The sequence below is a fragment of the Scylla paramamosain genome, chromosome 10 (genome assembly GCF_035594125.1).
Source record: "Scylla paramamosain isolate STU-SP2022 chromosome 10, ASM3559412v1, whole genome shotgun sequence".
NCBI classification, from domain to species: Eukaryota; Metazoa; Arthropoda; class Malacostraca; order Decapoda; family Portunidae; genus Scylla; species Scylla paramamosain.
This window is the reverse complement of record NC_087160.1, coordinates 6,729,032-6,752,161: the sequence shown is the minus strand read 5'-3', so window position 1 is coordinate 6,752,161 and position 23,130 is coordinate 6,729,032. Positions and strand designations below refer to the sequence as shown.

The 23,130-nt window shown below is 43.2% G+C and overlaps 1 long non-coding RNA gene across 2 annotated transcripts in view; it reads left to right on the top strand.

The window, feature by feature from the left end:
• The first annotated feature begins 16,652 nt into the window (after nt 1-16,652).
• The window catches only part of LOC135103976 (uncharacterized), a 79,866-nt gene continuing 73,388 nt past the window's right edge, over nt 16,653-23,130 (top strand). For both annotated transcript variants that reach the window (XR_010270250.1, XR_010270249.1), the window contains exon 1: nt 16,653-16,728. This is a non-coding gene — a long non-coding RNA (uncharacterized LOC135103976). The remainder of the gene's footprint in view (nt 16,729-23,130) is intronic.

Here is a 23,130-nt window from a genome sequence, read left to right as displayed (position 1 = left end):
ATTATTCACCATTTCAGAGGAAATCTTTAACTGTATATTTAATGTATTCTTGTAACTTCCACAAATATAATATAAGAAGAAAAAATAATAACTGTTTCCAAGCACGCAGGTCCCCGAGTTCTGCGTGCCCGGAGGGAGTATGAAGCTCGTATCTCAGCCGCCCCTCCTCCTTCTTGATCGAAAATGTCAACTTTTCATGCATTATTCTCAAAGGGCGGCACTGGCAGGAGGCACGATGGGTCACGCCACCTTGTCCCTGTACCCACTTTGTCCTGGCCGTGCTCCGTCAGGCTCCTGCGTATCAACTTTATTCTTCACTTTCTTGACAAAAATGTGATGATAAATTAATATGTAAATACGTAAAGGAATGATAAATGAATGGTATTAGATTTTATTGCTTTGCTAATCCAGTTTATAAGGCATAAGTTTCCCAGTAAGCGTAAGGCAGTGTACATGCAATCTCTCTTTTTGCGAAGTAATTGGATGGGTAAGTAAAATGTAATGTGTTCAGACGCGCTTTAAATTGTCTCGTGCGAGGGAGGAGTAAAAGATGCAGCCAACATTTCACAGACAACTTACCTGGTATTAGTTGTATTTCTCCCCTGAAGCTCTTGCAAATATAGGTGGACGTAACACATACACACACACACACACACACACACACACACACACACACACACACACACACACACACACACACACACACACACACACACACACACACACACACACACACACACACACACACACACATTTTTCTTCACATCTTACCCTTCCTCCCATTACATCCCTCTCTTCTTCCTTGCACTCGCCTGCCCCTTCCCATCTCTCTGCACTCTCTCCTTTCCAACTCCCTTCCATCTCTCCATCCCTCTCTCTCGTCTTTCTACATCCAAACAACATTCATTAACTACTCTTGCTATCCTTCTCTACTCTCACATCCCTCCCCTTTCCCATTCCTTGTCACTCTCCTCCTCCTCCTCCTCCTCCTCCTCCTCCTCCTCCTCCTCCTCCTCCTCCTCCTCCTCCTCCTCCTCCCCCTGGATCGCTACAAGGAGAGAGAAGAGACAGTTTACAGATGCAGCATAAGAGCAGAATATTGATCCCAGGTCATCCAAATCTCACCTTTATACCAGCATGCCAAAGCCTCCATCCTCATCTCCCTCTCTCTCTCTCTCTCTCTCTCTCTCTCTCTCTCTCTCTCTCTCTCTCTCTCTCTCTCTCTCTCTCTCTCTCTCTCTCTCTCTCTCTCTCTCTCTCTCTCGTCCCTTCTTTCTTTTCCGTGTACCTGTTTCGTTTCTTATCAGTACAAGGCACAGTACTAAGGGTTCTCTCTCTCTCTCTCTCTCTCTCTCTCTCTCTCTCTCTCTCTCTCTCTCTCTCTCTCTCTCTCTCTCTCTCTCTCTCTCTCTCTCTCTCTCTCTCTCTCTCTCTCTCTCTCTCTCTCTCCCAATCTTTATTTCTCGTCCTTTCACATCGCTTACTCCTCTTCCTTCACCTTCAGCTTTCTCTCTCTCTCTCTCTCTCTCTCTCTCTCTCTCTCTCTCTCTCTCTCTCTCTCTCTCTCTCTCTCTCTCTCTCTCTCTCTCTCTCTCTCTCTCTCTTGCTCTCCCTTCTCCCTGTTCTGCTACTGATTGTTCCACTCCCTCCCACCTCGTCCCCTGCTTTCCTCCCTCTCACTTCACGCCCTCTTCCTCCCTCCTTCCTTCATATTTTCTGTTTCCCTTTTTATCTCTTACTACGTTCCATTCCTCTCTCTGTCTCTCTCTCTCTCTCTCTCTCTCTCTCTCTCTCTCTCTCTCTCTCTCTCTCTCTCTCTCTCTCTCTCTCTCTCTCTCTCGCTCTCGCTCTCGCCTTTCCCGCTCACTTCATATTCCTTCCCTCTCACTTCACGTATCCTCCCTCCACCTCACATCATCTCCCCCTCTTCCCTCCCATCACTTCCTATTTCCTTCCTTCTTTTTAACGTAATCTTCTTCATCTGTCCCCCTCACGTAATACCTCCTTTCTCCCTTTCATCTCCTGTGTCTTCCACCTCTTATCTCACATCTCCCTCTCTCTCTCTTACCTCAAATTTCCTTCCTCTGTTAACATCATCCCTTTTTTTAATTATCATTCCTTGTTTGGTTTAGTACTTTTTTTTCTTCCTTCTCCTGTCCCTCTGCCTTTCTCCCCCCCTCTCTCTTTTTCACCTCTCCGCTTACTCTCTTTCCCCCTCCCCCTGCATATCACCTCTCCCCCACCTGATCCATAAATTCACGTGTCCCGCCATCAAGACCAATATCAAAGGCAAAGGCAGTCTAGCATCACCCTTTTCATCACGATGCATGTCACGGAGTTGCTACCTTGCATTGTCCTGCCCTTCCTACCTTCCCCTTTCTCGTCCTCGTCCTCGTCCTCGTCTGTGCCTCTTTCTTGTCTCTCCCTTTCCCTATTTTTTCTTTTTTTTCGTTCTCTTTCTTTACCTTGAGTTTCTGTGGTTTGGTATTTTTCTTGGTTCGTGTTTTTCGTTCTTTTCTTTCCTTTCCTTCATTTTTTTCTCCTTTTCCTTTATCTTTTTCTCGTTTCTTGTAGGTGTCTCCTTTTTTTTCTTTTTTTTTTGTCCTACACTTGTTATATCGTCTTGTTTATCATTTTCTTTTCTTCCGTCTTTATCTGTTTTTTTTTCTTTTCTATGTTATTCTTATCATGCTTTTTTTTTTATCTATTTTAGCTTATTCCCTTTTTTTTACTTTGCATCATTCGTTATTTTCTTTTTTTCCCTCCCTTCTCCCTCTCTTTCTCCTTTTCTTCCTTGCTCTCATGCCTTTCATTGTTTAGCACTGTTTTGTTTTTGTTTTCTTCCATTTATCCTTCGCATAATAATGTTCCCTATTTTCTTCTCTTTCTCCTCTTTCTCCGTTCTTTTTTCTTTATCTCTCTCCTCTTTTATCCAGGTTTCTTTAGCTTCGCACCAGTTTTCTCCATTTTTTTTCCCTCTATCTCTCCTTCCTGTTCGCAGTTTTTTTTCTCTTTTTTTCTTTCTTTTTTCTCTTTTTTGGGTTTTTGTAGGTCGGTAGCATTTTTCTTTCTTTTCCTTCTACCTGTCCTTCCCAGCATATTATTTGTTTTTTCCCTTCTTCTCTCTTCCTCCATTTTTTTCTTTTCTTTCTTTCTTTCCTTCATCCTTTACCTCGATTTCTGTAGCTTAATTTTTCTTTCTTTTTTTCTTTCTTTCTTTCTTCCACATGTCCTTCCCATTATATTATTCGTGATTTTCTTCCCTTCCTTCGCTTTCCCTTCCTTTTTTTCTTTTCTTTAATTTTTGTAGCTTCGTCTCATTTTTCTTCTTCCTCACATTATTCGCAGTTGTTCTCTTCCCTGCTATTCCTTTCCCTTCATGTTTTTATCCACTTTCTCCTCTTTCTTTAATTTCCTTTTCCTCTTTATCACTTATTGTTAGTTATTTTCTCTCCCTCTTCTTCCTCTTTCTCCTCATTCCCTCTTGCTTCTTCTATTCCCTTTTCTTTCATCCCTACAAGTGTGTTTTGTATTCTGCTCTTTCTGCTCTCTTTTCTTACTTTTTTCTTTCCTCTCTTCTCTTCTTCTTTCTTCTTCCCTTCTCTTTCTGGCTCCCTTCCTCGCACTTTCCTTTGCCTTCCTAATTCTCTCTCTCTCTCTCTCTCTCTCTCTCTCTCTCTCTCTCTCTCTCTCTCTCTCTCTCTCTCTCTCTCTCTCTCTCTCTCTCTCTCTCTCTCTCTCTCTCTCTCTCTCTCTCTCTCTCTCTCTCTCTCTCTCTCTCTCTCTCTCTCTCTCTCACACTGATGGAAGGGAATAGTGTAAAAGAAAATGATTACAGAGAGAGAGAGAGAGAGAGAGAGAGAGAGAGAGAGAGAGAGAGAGAGAGAGAGAGAGCTGCCTTGGCTGCTCTCTATCATTTTCCATCTTCCGTTTCGCATAAATATTTACACATGTAAGGGAATATTGTCTCTCTCTCTCTCTCTCTCTCTCTCTCTCTCTCTCTCTCTCTCTCTCTCTCTCTCTCTCTCTCTCTCTCTCTCTCTCTCTCTCTCTCTCTCTCCTCTCCAAACACACACACACACACACACACACACACACACACACACACACACACACACACACACACACACACACACACACACACACACACACACACACCTCCCATTCTTCTCCCTCTCTTGCTCCCCTCTTCCATTTCGTCCCCCGTGGTCCCTCTTTCCCAAATCCCCTATTACCATTCCCTCTTGACTCTCCACCTCGTCTTGAGCGATCCTTTATGAAATCTTCGCTGTATAAGATGCAAGTGATTGGATTTTTATTATGCTCTATTCATTTATTTATTGAGTCATTTACCTATACAGAAATTACGTGTAGGATTAATTAACCCTTTTTTTTTATTTTGTGTTTGTTTGATTTTGTTATTCGTTCATTTGGTTTTTCTTCCTTTTTATGTTTTATTTGTTTACGCATCTTTTGTTTCTTTATTTTTATATTTATTTGTTCAGTTATATGTCTGTTTATCCATTTGTATGTTCGCTATTTACTTATGTGTTTATTTTATTCATTTATCATTTTTTTTTATTTATCTATTTACTTTTTTATTGATTTGTTTTAAATTATTTACTTGTCTATCAGTTACTTTAATTATCTATTTATTCTCTTATTTGTTTTGGTTATTTATGTGTTCATTCATCTGTTCACGTGTTTATCTACTTTTTTATCTACTTGTTTGTTCATCTATTCATTTTTCTATTCATTTATTTTCGGCCGGATGAGCCTGTTAAGAGTAAGCCTCTGGGGTTGGATTGGTTCATGTTGTTGCCCTATTGGTGTGTGTGTGCTTCCCATTGGTCCCTCACACCCGCAGCATCAACAGTCGTATTGATCAGCAGTGTTGTGAGGGTTCCCGCCTCGTCACCAATACATTTCTCCATCTGTGTGTCAATATGTCCGCTCTGTGTCGAAATCAAATTGAACCTTCGGAAATTGGTGTCGACTGCCACTACTAACGCCAGGATCCGCTCCCCTACACAGAACTGGGCCAAGTGTGGGAGGGAGAGAGGGAGGGGGGTGGGGTCAGGATTAGGGGGAGTGGTGTAATGGACTGCAGGCGGAGTAGTGAGTAGCCGATGGAAAGTAAGTGCTTGGAGTGAGGATGTGTATGAGTGAGCGAGGGAGGGAGGGAGGGAGAGGTGTGAAAGATATCCATTGTATGATATGCTTGCGTAGTGCAGTAAACGTCAAAGGCAAATCGTCTTAACTAATCAAATTTATTCTTGTGTCTTGTGCTCCGTTGTAGACTTCGAATTGTGTTTGAATTATTACTTTTCTTTTTCTTTTCTTTTCTCGTAATATTCCGTCCTCTGTTGATAACTTTATGTTCACTGACGCAACGATTACTGTAACTTGGGGCACTTGAAGGAAAACTTTGGGTGCGTTCATGTCCCAGAGACACCACACGACCTCACTGTTGCCACGCAGAACCTGAATCAATAAGCCATTTTATCTATTTATCTATCAATCAGTCTACCTGTTTATCTGTTTATCCATATATCTATCTATTTATCTGTCTATCTGTCTTTCTGTGTCTGTCTGTCCGTCTGTGTTTCTGTCTATCTATCTATCTATTTGTCTGTCCATCTATCTATCTATCTATTTATCTTTCTACCTATCTATAAGTGTTGTGTTCCTGGTTCAAGTGGCCCTTATTATGTCACTTTCCAAAGACTTCAAAACCAAAGGAAAAAGAATAATAAACTTAAACAGGTAAAAAAATAATGAAAATTAATAAAGAGACAAATGTAAAAATAAGTAAATAGAAAATAAAAGTCTTAATGTTTGAACAGATAAGGAATTCATAGTTAGTGTTTTTTTTTTTTGCTTATCATAAGTTTGTGTAAGAAAAAAGAGAGAAAAAAATCCTCGCGTATTCATTTCATACACTTCAAAGTATCCTCACTCTTTCACTTTCCCAAGGCTTCAATTAGGAAGGAGACGGAGAGCAGCGTGGTGGTAAGGCGTCCCTGGCGTAATCACCTCCCGGCGTGTTCATTTCCTCGTACAGTAGACTCGGGGTAACGTCTCCTTCTGAGTATCATTTAATGTGTATCGATTTACATATGCACAGCTCATTGCAGAGGAAGGAGGAAAAGAACACGGAAGGGAGAGGGTGAAAGAGCGTAAAGGAACATGAGGTGTGTACTTAGCATTTTCCCACCTGCCTCGACTAATTAAGGTTCTGCGTGGTCTGGAAAGTGACCGTCAGGGGTTGGCTGTGGCAGGGAACGACAGGGAGAGGAAGTGTTGCCGCCAAGGGTTTTTTGTTACTTCTTCAAGCCGCAGACGGAGAGGGGCGTGTTGATGAGAAGGGGACGTGAAGGACTTGTAGTGTAAGACGAGTGTATGACATGCTGCAATGACGAGGTTGATATACTTGCGACAAAACAAGAAGGGGAGGGATTGCGACGACAGACAGACAGACGGACACACACACACACACACACACACACACACACACACACACACACACACACACACACACACACACACACACACACACACACACACACACACACACACACACACACACACACACACACACACACACATCAGAGATTCAGGAAAGGAAAACTAGAGAGAAAATGACTTCCAGGGATTGGAACAAATTATCTTCTTCATTAGAAAGATTGAATGTTACAGTTATTACCATCACAAATTGATTATAGAAACGGAAATGCTCTTGTAGACTTGCGCTTAGCCTCTGGAGCACAAGCTTTAAGGACAAGAGGATGGACTTCAACTTGATCTTAGTTTACTGACACGAGACGGGACAGAACACGTAATTATAATCAAGTTTTCCGTGCTGATACTAAAAATCCTGATAATTTTCAAGACTTAGGATCGGTCATAATTATTTCAGATGGAAGAAAATGAGGAGAGCGCGAAGAAACTTTGATGTATGGTTTTTTAATGAAAGTCTCGGCGAAAAGTTCAGCTTTCATTTAGGAATGGCGGCAGTACCATCTGGACTGAGCAGAAACAAAAAAAAAAAGGAAAAGAAAAAAGTAGCTGATATTTTGGGCATGATGACATAGGTTTGGAGAGAGATGTACGTCGCAAAAATTTCATCCTATCTATTTTATGAAAGAATATTTGGTAAGTCAGAGTATAGCCTGGGAACGATGGGGCAGGAATATGCGAGGGACGAGTGTGAGCAGATGTAAGGCAACGATACTTGTGTATATGAGCCGCCTGCAGCCTTGATAGCACGACGCCCGGTGACGAGAGTGTTGGCGCAGCGTTTTCTAGCTTTACGACCTCGGATTTGGGAGTTTTCCAGATTTTATTTCACACTTCTTAGCTTGTCTCTTGCTAATATTTCAGAAGAAAAAACTGTGCAGAATAAGAGTGAATAAAAATGTTCATATATTAATACAAGTAAAGGTTCTTGAATAAAAGGCTTGAATGGGACTTATTTATTAATGTTTTAGTGGCGAAATATCGAGAATAGGGAAAGATTGTGATGGAAGCCCCGCTGGAACTGTGATACGAGCGTAGGGGACGATGGACCTGATGTACAAAAATAGTGCACTTTACTCACCTGACATGTATGAGACGAATCCGGTTCAGCGACTCTCCCTTCCCCTCATCACATCCCTCCAACCCCCCTCCCCACTACTCCATCCACTCCCTTCCCGCATTCCCTCTACCACCACCTCAACACTCTTCCTCTCCCCCATCGAACCCTACGCACTGATCACTCCCTTCTCTCCTTTCCCAGCACATCACTTCCACAAATTGCTCTTTTCCTCTACTCGTCCCCTCCCCAAACCCATCACCTCCACTCCCTTCATCCGTCCCCTCACCCCCATTCCCAATCCATCACTTCCAGTTCCTCCTCTCCTCCATTTCCTCATCCCTCTCCTCCCCCTGCCAAACCCATCACCACCTCCCTCCTCCCTCCCCTCATCCCCTCCCCAACCCATCACTTCCAGTCCCTTCTCTCTCCATTTCCTCGTCCCGCCACTCCCCTTTACCAGTGTCCGTCTCACGCATAAGGCGGGAGGACGTGGCGGGCAGTGAGGGGTGAGGGGCCTCGTGTATCTATCATGTCTGGTTTCCCTTTCCCCTCATCCATCACACATAGGAGGGTGGAGTCCAGGTCACGCTGCCCCTTTTTCCCCTTTGCTGAGGCCTTCTCCCCATTGATTTATTATTCATATATTCATTTATTTGTAGGTTTTGTGAGAATATTTCGCTTACTTATCAGATTCTGTAAATGAGGTTGAAATTACGGTGTTGTTATTGGTGGTGAGGTAGGTTGGGTTAAAGGAAGTATTCTCTCTCTTTCTCTCTCTCTCTCTCTCTCTCTCTCTCTCTCTCTCTCTCTCTCTCTCTCTCTCTCTCTCTCTCTCTCTCTCTCTCTCCGGGCCAGAGCTAGAACAACTTCCTATGATTGTATTTTAAGGCAAGTACCTGCACACCAAAGTTATAATCAGACTATCAGGAGAAGGATGGAAGGCTATCACGGGTTGCATCACATTACACTACACACCCATTGGCGAGATGCCCGCAATCATCAGGGGCAGAGAGAGAGAGAGAGAGAGAGAGAGAGAGAGAGAGAGAGAGAGAGAGAGAGAGAGAGAGAGAGAGAAGGGAGGAGAAGACAGAGAACAGAGGGAGAGAAACTTAGGAGATAAGGAGGATCAACTGAGCAGGAACAGCCAGCCACCCAGATGCCAGAAAAGAGAGACGGAAGGAAGAAAGAGAGTGAAGGAATGAGAGAGAGAGAGAGAGAGAGAGAGAGAGAGAGAGAGAGAGAGAGAGAGAGAGAGAGAGAGAGAGAGAGATAAAACAAACGAGACAGTATTTAATCCTACACAAACGAACAAATCACTCACCTTAACGCTGCCATGACAACCAAACGAGGTGGAAACAGTCCAGAAACTATCCGCTTTTTTGCACGATCCACACCACCACCACCACCACCACCTCACCACTGCACACTCACCAGGACACTGACGCTTCCCTCCATCACCACAGTCACCACACGGGAAGAAAGGTAGAAGAAGCCCCAGGTTCCCACGATGGACAGGTTAGGTAAGGTGGGGACAAAGAAGGACAGGATTAAGTTCAAGAGACAACAGGAATGGTATCTACTGTCTAATTCCCAATACCTGTTTTTCCTGTCCCGTGTCAACCTTACTACCTGTGTTGTGCCTCTGTCTTGGCTCACCTGTGTGGCTGTGCTTTGTTACCTGTGCGGGGTGTGTTAATTAATTGTGTGGCAGGGTGTTTGTGTGTATTTTTTATTGGTAGTTATGATTTTATCTTTTTTGAGTGGTGTGTGTGTGTGTGTGTGTGGGGGGGGGGGGGGAATGGATGGGTGTACAGTAGCTATTTTGTTTTCTGTTGTTGTTGTTGTTGTTGTTGTTGTTTCAGTGTGTTGTTGTTGTTGTTGTTGGCTGGGGGACAGGAAAGGGGATATAAATGTTTTATTTGTTTATGCCTCTATACCGATCGGCAGTAATTCATGTGTTTGTGTTTGTCATGAGCCAAACTGTCCTTTCTATGGCCACGCTTTCCGTTTCCCGCCCCTGCACGCCGCCCGGCAAATGAGTTGACGCTTTTCATCCACGCACCGGTTCGACTTTTTTTATATATGCATTTTTTTTCTTTTTTTTTTTTTTTTACGTATATGAATTTTTTCCATCCCTGTATGATTTTTTTTTTCACATGTCCATATTTTTGGCGAGGAAGCTGCGCGTGTGTAAAGTATTTATTGGAAAGTGGAAATATTATTTTATGTATCTATTTGCACGCTGATAGTGCAGTCGATAAAAAAGAAATAGTTATCCTCTCTCTCTCTCTCTCTCTCTCTCTCTCTCTCTCTCTCTCTCTCTCTCTCTCTCTCTCTCTCTCTCTCTCTCTCTCTCTCTCTCTCTCTCTCTCTCTCTCTCTCTCTCTCTCTCTCTCTCTCTGTCCATTCAGGAACAAAATACTCAGGTTTAAGTTATATGAAAATGCAATTTAAAGAACATTAAAAAGTTTCTCGGCAAGTCAGATTATAGAAAGTCACGTTTGAGCTTGTGTGATTATGCGTCAAAACCACATTTGGTGCTGAGTGGTTGGTGGGGGCGGGTGGCTGATGGGGCGGGGGAGATGGCTGCTCTTAAAGGTAAAAGCCCATTTATTTGTCACAAGGGAATGCATTTTCTTTAATTGAGCAAAATTAGGTTGTGTGCGGATGACATAATGACTAGTTGATTGAATGAGAGCATTGCATGGTGCACTTCTAAGTAAAATTGCATGGTTCCAAAACAATATACATAGAAGTCATGTATACGAGTAAGATAACATAGATACCGTATTAATGTGCTATCTAAGTGTGATACAGCTGACATGAAGAATGGTTGTTCTAATGTGATATTTGAATGTGACAGAGCAGACGTAAACAAAGGTTGTGTTAATGTGATATTTAAATGTAATATAGCAGGCATGTAAAAAAAAGTGTGTTATCTACGAGAAGGTTGTTTGCTTTGAGACGAAAGCTTCAAGGGGAGTGGATGACATATCTTCATAAGAAAATAGCTATATGCATTATTTAGAGAAAAATGAACGGAATTCCTGAAAGCTGGAGAGGGAGTATCGTGCTCATGAATATAAGAATCGCTCAGAGTTGTGATTGTGATAACCTTTACTTTTTTTCAGCCTGGGGAATCTTGCTTTATTTATTCGTGAAGCAGGACGACATAGGGAACAAAACTGAGGGAGAGAAAAATAGAAAAAAGTTTTTTCCTCAACTCAGAAGAGAGAAAAACGTAGAGAATAGAGGTTTATTTACTTCCAACGATGTTCCGATGGCTCTCTCTTGAATCAATGGCTAAAACTGCATGTCTCTGTAGGTAACATTTGATCATGGCGGAGGTGCGGGGATGAGAAACACTTTCTTATTAATTTTCGTTATCCTATTTCCTCATTGATTCATACACACAATTTTTATAGAGACATCATATCATACAATTGTGACCCAAGAATATCAACCAATCAATCAACGTTCCTTATTTATAAATTTTTTTTTTTTCGATTGTGTGTGTATACTATTGCACTTTTACATTTCCAATCATTTTATACTGTGGTAAGAGTGGATGAGGCGAGGTGAGGGGCAACTGATACGTGAGAGGGGAGAGTGAGAGGGACGAGGGAGGGGAGAAGGGGAAAGTGAGGCAGGTGATTCGAGGGACAGGTGACCGAGGGGTAGAAGATAGAGGGAGGCAGGTGAGGGGAGAGACAAGTGATTGGAGAGAAGGGGAAATGGAGCGGATGAGGGGATGGGCAGGTGAATGGAGGGCAGAAGAGAGAGGGATGCAGGTGAGGGGAGAGACAAGTGATTGGAGGGTGGAAGAGGGAGTGAGACAGGTAAGGGAATGGACAGGTGAATCGAGGGGGAAAGGGAAATGGAGCAGATGAGGGGAGAGACAAGGTGATCAGAGAGTGGAAGAGGGAGGGAGGCAGGTAAGAGGAGAGACAGGTGATTGGAGGATGGAACAGGAGGAAAGGTGAGGAGAAGAACAGGTGAGTGGATGAGAGAAGGAGAAATGGGGCAGGTGAGGGGAGAGACAAAGTGATCAGAGAGTGGAAGAGGAAGGGAGGCAGGTAAGAGACAGGTGAGGGGAGAAACAAATGATGGGAGTATGGGAGAGGGAGAAAGGTGAGGAGGGGACAGGTTATTGAAGGAGGGAGAGGGAGACGGGTGAGGGAGAGATAGGAGATGTGAGGGTGGAAGGTATGCATGATAGATAGATATACGAGATGTGTTTTCAGTTAATTTAGAAATGTACATGATTAATCTCTTGTTGCGTGTTAATGCTTAAAGTGTAGTGGAGTAATTGTGAGACTGGCCAGGTGGAGAAGCGGTGGAGATGGAGACAGCATTATGTGAGAGAGGTGGAGGAAGAGAGTGAAAGGTGGAGGAGCATCTGAGGTATAGAAGCTAATGTGAAAGATAGAAGTGATGAGGACATAGAAGGCCCGAGGAGTTAAGTGGAGAGAGAAAGATAGGTGGAAGCAAGGAGGGGCTTGTACTGGTGTGGGTGGAGGCCTGAAAGTGTTTTCTGTCCCGCATTGGTGATCTGTAAAGCTTTTAATCTAATGGAGGCGAGGCGATATTATACAGATCCACAAACAAGTGGACGAAAAGGCTGCTGGGAAATGGGCAACACCAGGCTATTTTGAAGCCCCGCCAGACTGTGAGGTCGGAAAAGAGTACGAGGAGGGAGAAGTGCGTTTGTTGTTGTGTGTCAGTAGCACCATGCCATCACCTCCCTGCCTTTCGCACCCAGGTAACCCCCTCTCCTGTTACCTAACCCATCTATACCGACCCTCTGATTTTTTAAAAGCTCATGGATATTGTGTGTGTGTGTGTGTGTGTGTGTGTGTGTGTGTGTGTGTGTGTGTGTGTGTGTGTGTGTGTGTGTGTGTGTGTGTGTGTGTGTGTGTGTGTGTGTGTGTGTGATGGTTTTATAGCCTGAATGTTTTCCCCCTGCTCTGTACGGATGATGTCAAGTTGGCATGCTCATTTTTTTCCCTGTTGTTTTTTTCTTTTTTGAACAGTAACTTGAATATATTGCTCGCCGTGTTTTATCTCCCGAAAATTAATGCTCGAATATTTGAGAAGCCTTTTTGCCGCATGAACATTTAACTCACACAAATGTTTGGAAGAGAGAGAGGCAAGGAAAAAAGTAAATTAGAGCCAGGGGATTTAGGCCCAGCGCAGTAAATTTGTGTGTATGAGAGAGAGAGAGAGAGAGAGAGAGAGAGAGAGAGAGAGAGAGAGAGAGAGAGAGAGAGAGAGAGAGAGAGAGAGAATGATACATATATCAAATCTATTAAAGAACGAAATAAAAGAAAATAAAACACGATGTTTCATAAAATAATTTATTACAGAGGCGAAATATAGAACGCGAAAGTGCTAACCAAGAAAGAAAAGATGGAAAATTTTAACAGAGAGAGAGAGAGAGAGAGAGAGAGAGAGAGAGAGAGAGAGAGAGAGAGAGAGAGAGAGAGAGAGAGAGAGAATTGCCCATTCCTCCATCACCCCTGTAACACAAGCGGCATTATATAACCTTTTAATGTAGCGCCCTAAATTAATCCCAATGAATCAGTCAGTCAGTTAGCTAATCAGTCAACCATTATACACCCGAGCATCACTTAGAACACAAGGCCAGTATTAAGCATGAAATATCATCACATATAAGCACAACACAATAAACAGAGGACACAGACGCCCCATATTTAGCTGGAGAAGACGTGTCTCCTTGGTCCAGCCTGGCAGTGGTCGGTGGACAGTCTGCGCGCCACGCCAATCAGCTGAAGACACTCGATACCTGTTATTGTTTTCTCCACAACAGAGGTGACCTTGAGCCTCACCCCTCCTGCTGGTAGCTCACAGGAATGGCACGGGTGACGCAACGCAGCTGTGAGTGGGAAGGTGAGTTAGCTGTTATTAGTGTTGGCTGGATTCTGTTTCATCTTGCACAATATTTATTCCTTTTCTCCGTGTGTACTTTCTGCGTAATGGGTCATTGATTTCCATGTATCTAGTATTACTGGTGCTATTTTTTATTTATTTTATCATACAATAAACAAATATTTTTTAAGTGTATGAGAAAATATATTTAAACCAGCGTGGATCGGTATACTGGAAGAGAACAAACGTACCTGTCTGCGGTACAAGGCCTCTCTGTATTAGTTACGCATTAAAACTTCGAAAACATTGAGTAACAGAAAACCGATTGTTAAAAGAAAAATCCTTCAGAAACAAGAGAAAATACCGTTCTGCTAATTGGCGAAGATTTTGTACTGAAATAAAACTTTTAATGGAGACTATAAGAAGGACTCAGCTACACACACACACACACACACACACACACACACACACACACACACACACACACACATGCACACAATGTACGTAGGTACTTTATAAACAGCGGTACGTTACTAATAGATATTGACAATCTAGACAGACATTAATCTATTTTCAAACAAGAGAGAGAGAGAGAGAGAGAGAGAGAGAGAGAGAGAGAGAGAGAGAGAGAGAGAGAGAGAGAGAGAGAGAGAGAGAGAGAGAGAGAGAGAGAGAGAGAGAGAGAGAGAGAGAGAGAGAGAGTGTTCAGGCACATAGTATGTAAAATAGATAGATAGATAATCAAACAGAAAGATAGGCAGACAGACAGACAAACAGACAGATAGGCAAACAGACAGACAGGCAAACAGACAGACAATTAAACAGAAAGACATACAGACAAAGAGACATGCAGAGAGACAACCAAAAAGAGACAAACCGTAAGACAGACAAACAAACAGAAAGAGATACATACATACAGATAGACAAACAGATAGACAGACAGCAATGTACAAATAAAAGACCAAGAACGCTTTTCGCTTCCTGTTCCCAATAATTCAGGTGTTGATGAATATTAGAACGCCACAGCCACCCCACCTGAAGGTTCTCCCAGCTCAAGTGAAAGGGAAGACACGAGAGGGACCCGCGAGTCACCAGGCATTGTTGGGTCCGCATCCACACACATCACCTTTTCTATGGAGCTCCTGGTATAGAGGAAACCTGAAAGAACACCCTGGAATTCCAACACGGAGCAACTCTTATTAATACGAGGCTTGTGTTTGTGTGTGTCTGTGTGTGTGTCTGTGGTAGGGGAGGGGGGAGGCGTGCTCTCTGTCTGTCTTCCCTCATATTATCTGCAATGCAAGTTATGATGATGATTATGTATTTCTTATGTAAGAGGGGATCTGGCTAAATAACTAACACAGCTAACAGATACAGGAGAAAAGAATAGAAAGAAAGAAAGGCTTACAGGAGATGCCAGTCCCATCAGAGAGCTGTTTAAAAAGAATGTAAAAAAAACGGGAAGTGTAGTAGTGCAGTAGTAATAATAATAATTGATGATGATGATGATAATGATAATGATGATATTGTTAAAAAATAGAAAAAAAAATAAAAAAGTAGGAGATAACAAATGTAAATGGGGCAGTAGAAAAAAATAGTGTAATGACGCACATCAATTAAAAAAGGAAAGTGGACTGCATTTCATATTCGAAAAAAATTAAGTCTGGAATGAATAATAAATAGGTTTTGAATGAACAATAAAATCCATCTCATTTTTTTATTTTTATTTATGCATTACATGAGAGAGAGAGAGAGAGAGAGAGAGAGAGAGAGAGAGAGAGAGAGAGAGAGAGAGAGAGAGAGAGAGAGAGAGAGCTATGTTATATAAAAATTCGTCGACATCTGCTTGACTTCATAACACATATACAGACACACACTGCTTGCCTTTCGTTTTTTTTTTTTTCCTCTCTCCTCTCACCAGATGAAACTAAACGGTACAACACGTGAATCGACTGTCCGTTCTTTGTGTACTGTGCCGCATTTAGGGAAGGACTTTGTGATGGTGAATCGTGAATCGTGTGAGGGACTCTTTTGAGACATGGTTATTTGAGTATTTATCTATTTTGTTTATTTATTTATTTAGTTAGTTAGATTGTGGAATGGTCATAGTTTTAGTCAACATTCGCCACATGACCAGCGTCTCAGTAGACTCGTATTTAAACTTGCAAGAAAACACACCAAAAAAATAAATAAATAAAATAAAAATTAATAGCGACGTTTTAAGCTTAAACTCACGTCACTTACGGCAGAAACATGGAGAGCTTGACATAAACAACTCGGTGACTGTCACAAGGCAGCAGAGATAGGAGGAACCGCCCCGAGCAGCGCTACTGTCATAATGAAGGGCAGCGCGGCGCATCCTCCCAGCCACCACTTCGCGGAATCCTCTTAAGTGCATTTTTTTTAAGGATTTACAAAAGTCATTCTAGATTTTCCACGTATTTAACTTTTCCATCCCGTGAGCGCCGCCGGGCAGCGCTGCACGCCTTTGATGTCCACGCGCACTCCGGGCCAACCCCGCCTTGATACTGGAGAAAATAATAAAGTTTTAACACTCAGAATCAACACGTAATGGCGCGGACAAGGTGAGCTCTCTACATTTAATTACGGTGAAGTATAGTAAGCCTTGCTGGTAATTTACCGAGTGTTATATATGTTATATAACAAATACCTCAGTTTTAACATATCAGATGATATGTTAAAAATGATAATGTAAAGTGTAAAATTATAAATCGTGTTTAATCAAAGCGTAAGTATTTTCACAGAGGCCACCTTGTACCGCGACCACCGTCAGAGAAAGTGGCAGTGACTCCTGAACAGAGGCAGCTTCACTGGGATATAAAAGGGAAATTTTTTCAGCAAGGGTTAATTTCATGAATACTATTGTTATTTCTCTTTCTTTATATGCTTCCTTTTTATGCACGCACGGAGTCGCTCTTCCGCTGTACCAATACACGGTCCCCTCAAGTGAAGTCAGTTGCTATAGAGATACAACCGTGCCTTTAATCTATGACTTCCGCTTCAGGCAACAGTGTATTAATGTCCGGAGCCGAGCTTACAGTGTATTAGGCTTTATTGCTGGTGGCGTGAGTAGTGGTGGAATTGATGGGGTTAGCCTGAGAATATAATTGCCTCTAGTCAGGCCGCATCTTGATTATACCGGCCTGCTTTGGTCTCTTTATTACAGAGTGAACACCGATGCATTACGTACGGCCAGCACACTGAGGGATGGAAGAGCGGGAAAAGCTTATCTTGGAGAGGTAAGATGAAACGCCTCTATTTAAATTCCATCAAAGTAAATTTCACTTCCCTTCCCCTATGATAAATTCTTGCTGTCTAACACAACCTAACCTAATATATCACGGGGAAATTTTTTTTTTTTTTTTTTTTTTTTTGAGGAAATCTTGTGGGCTGAATGTTCGTTCGTGGATGAAACTGACTGAGGGAACGCGCGGTACTAGGAAGACTATCGATTTTGTTTAGTCGGTACACAGAAACGTGATATGAGTTAAGTTTGCAAAAATCCTCTTACTGAGGAAAAATGAAAACATGAAACCTTTTTCTTTTTTATGGTACTTAAAACACTTCATAATTTGCATTTCAAAGTATGTAGTGTAACCGGAATGAGATTTTACATTTCTATACAAGTGAAGTGGATTAACAAGAAAGAAATCGTTGTTTAGACTTCTCTAATAAATAAGCGAACCAGGGCAATAATTCGTATTAGTAATGATTTTCACTGTGGTTATTCCCAACGTCTATATATATATATATATATATATATATATATATATATATATATATATATATATATATATATATATATATATATATATATATATATATATATACACATGAGTAGGTTTTCATAAATGTTTCTCCTATTGATGGTGCAGAATTCATGATAAACTCACAAGAACCATGAAAACACTCCTGGAAACCCTAATAACTTCCACTAGATTGTTAAAAGTGGCTGGGGTGAAGCATCACAGTGTTTAGAAATGCAGACCATAACGAGACACGATAATCCTGGCCAGGAAGAGAGAAGCTTGGGGTCACAGTGTTATAGAGAAAGACAGCAGATTTATAGCCACTGTGTGTGTGTGTGTGTGTGTGTGTGTGTGCAGCAAGAGGCGCGTGTGTGAAGTGCTTCTTGAAGTTACACAGTGCGCTCTCTCTCTCTCTCTCTCTCTCTCTCTCTCTCTCTCTCTCTCTCTCTCTCTCTCTCTCTCTCTCTCTCTCTCTCTCTCTCTCTCTCTCTCTCTCTCTCTCTCTCTCTCTCTCTCTCTCTCTCTCTTCAGTTCGCTGTTGTGTGTGTGCCAAACTTTCCTTCAACACACCAGTACCTCCTAATTGCTGCACCCACTTTTTATGCCAGTGTGTGTGTGTGTGTGTGTGTGTGTGTGTGTGTGTGTGTGTGTGTGTGTGTGTGTGTGTGTGTGTGTGTGTGTGTGTGTGTGTGTGTGTGTGTGTGTGTGTGTATGTGTATGTGTGTGTGTGTGTGTGTGTGTGTGTGTGTGTGTGGACCCAAGTCTCATTAGAGTGCACTATTCTTATCTCTCGGCATTCGATTCCTGCAACGCTGGCCAGGATTTTATTACTCTCTTTATATCTAGTTATTTATTCCCACTTATTACTTGCTGCCATAAAGCTTGCGCCGCATCCTTTGTTTCCGTGATTTATTGAAGCTAATCTAATTTCTGTGTATATTTCCATGCGGCGAGTCGTCATAACTCGAACGTACATAACTCGGGTTTGTATTGAAGATGAAATAATTGTGAACAACTTATTCTGTATATTTTTTTAGACGCCAAATTACCAAAAATAATGACAGTAATTATAGATATGTAATACATATGATAAATATTTATTTGGATTCGTTTTTCTGATGACATCATTTGTTAGAAATTTATGTGGCCTCCACGTATTTGCTCTACACACATCGCACATTTGTAAGAGAGAGGAAAAGTGATAATCCTGGCAATTTTTCATCCTTCCTGTATAAAATGTCAGATGAGCAATATTTAAATAGCACACACACTTTTAATTTCTTTTTGAGCGAGGAGGTAAAACTTTAACCAAAAAGATAAAAAAATTAAGGGAGAAAGAAAAGCCTGACATGACAAGTTTTGGGATGAATCATAGATGCTTAGGTGCGGCAGTTTCCAAAGTTATACAAAACGATACTGTCGAGGAAGACGAGGCGCTGTATCCTCAGTTACCCTAAATTCTGGCTTATTCACTCGCAGGTTTGGTGTTGCAGTGATTCACGCGTACTTTTAAATTCCTTTCATATTAAATTATTTGAGAGAAAAGCTTGAGCACCTGAATAGTTAAATAGTTAATACCATAGTTAATAGGTGAAAAGTTATTGAAAGTGGCGTGAGTGTAAGAACAGTCACGTTATGAATGACGCAATATGACTCTATTTGAGGCTCTGAGAAGGCGGTAACTCCTCCACCAAAGTAATGCCGTGCTCTAAGATCGAACTCACTGCACAGATACGGCCAGAAATCAAATAACCTGGCAAACTTATTCTACTGACTCCCCTCAATCTTAAGTCCTCCAGTCAGTTGATAATCTCCTTTCGAAAGTTACCTAATGAATTCCAAGAAGATCACAGACATGAGACTGATTGAAAATGCTAAATACAGTTGGGGATTGATATAATGTACCACATGGCTACTGACCATAACTAAGCCAATGGACCACCGCCACCCTTGCACTGAACACAAAGGCTTCCAGTACGCCCTTCTCACAGCTACTCGTCCCTCATGTCCGGCTCCTGGCCCCTCGCCCCTCGCCTCTCGCCTCTCGCCCCTCGCTCTTCTCTCTCTCTCTCGCCAGGACTGTCGAGAGATATGGCATTCCCGAGTCCTGAGTCCCAATGATAATGTGTGATGGAGGGAAGCTGTCTCGGCGCTACTTTCTCTTTCAGCTTCAAATCTGGGACTTGGAGGGAGAGGCAGGAGAAGGAAAAGAAGTACATACGAGGAGGAGAAAGAGGAGGAGGAGGAGGAGGAGGCGGTGATGGCTAAGCTCGGGTAGTCTTAGGAGGAGGAGGGAGAGGAAGAAGACGGAGGCTGATCAAGGGAGGGCATAGGAGGAGGCAGGGGAGGAGAGGTCGTGCCGAGCGAGAGTAGGCATAAGAATGGGAACTTTAGAATAGGAAATGAGAAAAGCATATATACATTAGTTATCCAACATCGACACCCGAACAGCAGCGTCGCAAGGCAGACGGCGCCCGATTGTGTCACGCGCGTGCCATTTTGAAAAAAAAAAGACGACGACAGTGTTACCAGAGCTTATCGCACGTGAGACACCCTTCCTTTCAGTGTTACCAGCACAAGATAAAAAAAAAATGAAAGAGGGTCATGAGGGATTTTTCTTTAATTTCACCAACCTTGAGTAAAGAAATTAAAAATGTGTGTTCCAGGTCAAGAAAAACACGGGATAATCTTCCTAAATGCCCCTGTCTTGTGGAAGCGGCGACGTGGGCGTCTCTGTGAGGAGGAGAAAGGGAGAGGAGGCTGAGGCTGTCTTGCAAGGAGATAAGGACGCAGAGGGCGGGGAGGGAGGCTCTATCCTGCCAGGGAAGGACGTAATGAGAGAATGTCTCCCAAGAAAGTGGCCATTATCTCTCTCTCTCTCTCTCTCTCTCTCTCTCTCTCTCTCTCTCTCTCTCTCTCTCTCTCTCTCTCTCTCTCTCTCTCTCTCTCAAAGGCGTGTTGAAGACTGAGAAAAAATTTAATGCAATTTATCGCCCTCTCCTGCCGCTGCTGCCTCCCCTTCACATTAACATTCTACAACACCTTAACTTTTAGCTCATCTGTGTACTTACCCTCTCCTTCCCCCAGTCCTTCCTTCCCCTCTCCTGTTTCGCGCGGCATCATCCTTTCCCTCTTCTAACTCCTCCTAACACCCTTCTGACTCCCTTTTTCCTTCTCATTCCTCCTCCTGCCACAGTTCTGCCCCTTCCTCAGTCCTCCTTCTGCGTCTTCTGTTCCTCCTCCTTTCTGTTCAGGGTCAACACAGGAAGTTCAGCGTGGAGGAATGAGCTCAACAAGATTCTGTCTGGTAGAAAATTAAATCAGCTTGTCATCAGTAAAGAGAGGATCGAGTGGAACCCAGAGGAGCGTATTCCCACCCCCTTTAGCATCAGCCCTTCCCTTCCTCCCTCTCCTATCTGTCCCCTTCCATTCACCCCAAGGGAAGTGTGTCTCTTGTCCTGAGGGAGCCAAGAGGGATGAAGGGGAGGGCTGGAGGGAGTGAGGGAAAGAGGAAGGGACTCAAACGACTTGCTAAGGAAAGGTAATACATTCTCCAGAAGTTATAAACGAGGCGACATCTTGTACATCCCTATTGTGCTGTCCCCCTCCCCTTTTCTCCTCCTCCTCCTTCTCCTCCTCCTTTTCCTCCTCCTTTATTCTTCCTTTTCCTGATTTTTTTTTTCGTCTTTCGTTTGCTGTCTTTCATATCTTTTTTTTTTTTTTGCCTTAGCGTCCTCATTACTCTCTCTCTCTCTCTCTCTCTCTCTCTCTCTCTCTCTCTCTCTCTCTCTCTCTCTCTCTCTCTCTCTCTCTCTCTCTCTCTCTCTCTCTCTCTCTCTCTCTCTCTCCCTCACCTGCCTTTTCCCACCACCTTCTTTCTCCCCAGCGGTGATAACTGTTGGGGTGTCGGGTGTCGGTGCGAGGTCCAGAATAACCCGCCCGATAGCAGCCATCCGACACCCGACACCCGACAGGTCCCATCCAGTCCGGCCCTTCCGACACCGATACTCATTCCCGCCCTGCGAAAAAACAATATTAATGATCCCAAAGTTAGACTGACTCGCTCTGTGTGAGTTTGTGTGTGTGTGTGTGTGTGTGTGTCTCTCTCTCTCTCTCTCTCTCTCTCTCTCTCTCTCTCTCTCTCTCTCTCTCTCTCTCTCTCTCTCTCTCTCTCTCTCTCTCTCTCTCTCTCTCTCTCTCTCTCTCTCTCTCTCTCTCTCTCTCTGGATTATTTTTCTCTGACTAAAAGAACCTGGTTTATATATCCAGTGTTTAAATATTTCTATCATGTCACTTCTTTCCCGACCATCAGCTTGGGCGGGAAGGACGGGCGAGCGGGTAGCAAGAAACCTCTTACTGTGCTGACCTTTTCATTATTTTATTCGTTTATTTTATATCAGCGTGTTCAAACATTCTATACATAGTAAGGATGGGAGGGTGTGTCTGTGGGTTTTTGTAAGGCGTGGACGAGGGCAAGTCGCCGAGCGGAGGTGGAACGGGTCAGGTGTCACGCGGGGAGTAGATCAGAGACTTGGGTTTCAGTCACCTGTAGGGGAAGGTGAGACGCGGCGAGGCAAGGCATGGCAGACTGGCATAAGGTGGATGGCAGGAACGCTGTGTCCCCTTAAAGTCTTTAATTAATTGAACTATATTGGGATGTTTCTTTTTCTTCCCACTACCTCCTTGGCTGGCTTCCACTCTCGCCGTTATTACCAAACGCTAACAAAAGCAAAAGCAATGAATAACTCAATAAATCCCCGAAACTTAGAAATATTTTTATTTAATAGGAACTTGAAACTATTTACACTTTTCGAACTAACTATTGGCTGAGTTTGGAGTCCGTTCCAGTGGGCAACAGAGGCGGCTGGAATGAAGTCGAGAGGGAAAGAGGTAAAGCGTAGAGGGGCTTGAGTGTTGTGTGGCGGGGAAGGGAGGAATGTGGCGGGGCGGCATGACGCGGGGAGGAGAGGTGTAGGGTGGAGTGCATGTACCGAGAGGAGAGGAAATGGAATGGAAGGTGCGGTGCCTGGTGGTGGTAGTGGCAGTGGTAGCGGTGGTGGTGGTGACGGTGGTGGTGGTGGTGGTGGTGGTGGTGGTGGTATTGCGAAACTGCGAGAATGTACAGAGTGATATTGTGAAGAGGAGCACTAGCAGCGGCAGTCGGTGGTGGTGGTGGTGGTGGAAGCAGGGAGGGAAGGAAGAAAGGGAGGAAGGGAGGCGCCTGTGGACTGATCGTATGCAAATATTTGATGTGATGTCAGGTGGCAGGGTTCCTGGAAAGGTTTGATCACGACTCTTTTTTTTTTCTTTCACCTTTTCTTATGTCCGAAGGTGAAGGGAGGAGGAGGAGGAAAGGAAGAAGAAGAAGAAGGAGGAGGAGGAGAAGGAGGAGAAGGAGAAGGAAAGGGTTTTAATGAAGGAGTTAGGAGAAGGAGGAAGAGGAGAAAGAGGAGGAGGAGGAGGAGGAGGAGGAGGAGCATCTCAATGGAAGGGCTTTCAATAGCTGTATTCTTTGTTGAAAATTGTTGATATTCCTTCTATTTGATATCCTCTCGTAATTTGTGTGTGTGTGTGTGTGTGTGTGTGTGTGTGTGTGTGTGTGTGTGTGTGTGTGTGTGTGTGTGTGTGTGTAAGTATGCATGTATTTATGTTTGACTGTCTAGGTGTCTTTCTCTTTTATTACATTATTTGTTTGAGGTTATATTGTAACATTCTCTTTCCCTCTATGTTTTTTTTTTTTTTCTGCCCGTCTGCCTGACTCTCTCTCTCTCTCTCTCTCTCTCTCTCTCTCTCTCTCTCTCTCTCTCTCTCTCTCTCTCTCTCTCTCTCTCTCTCTCTCTCTCTCTCTCTCTCTCTCGCCTTATCTCCGCCGTCTCGGTCATAATAGTAACA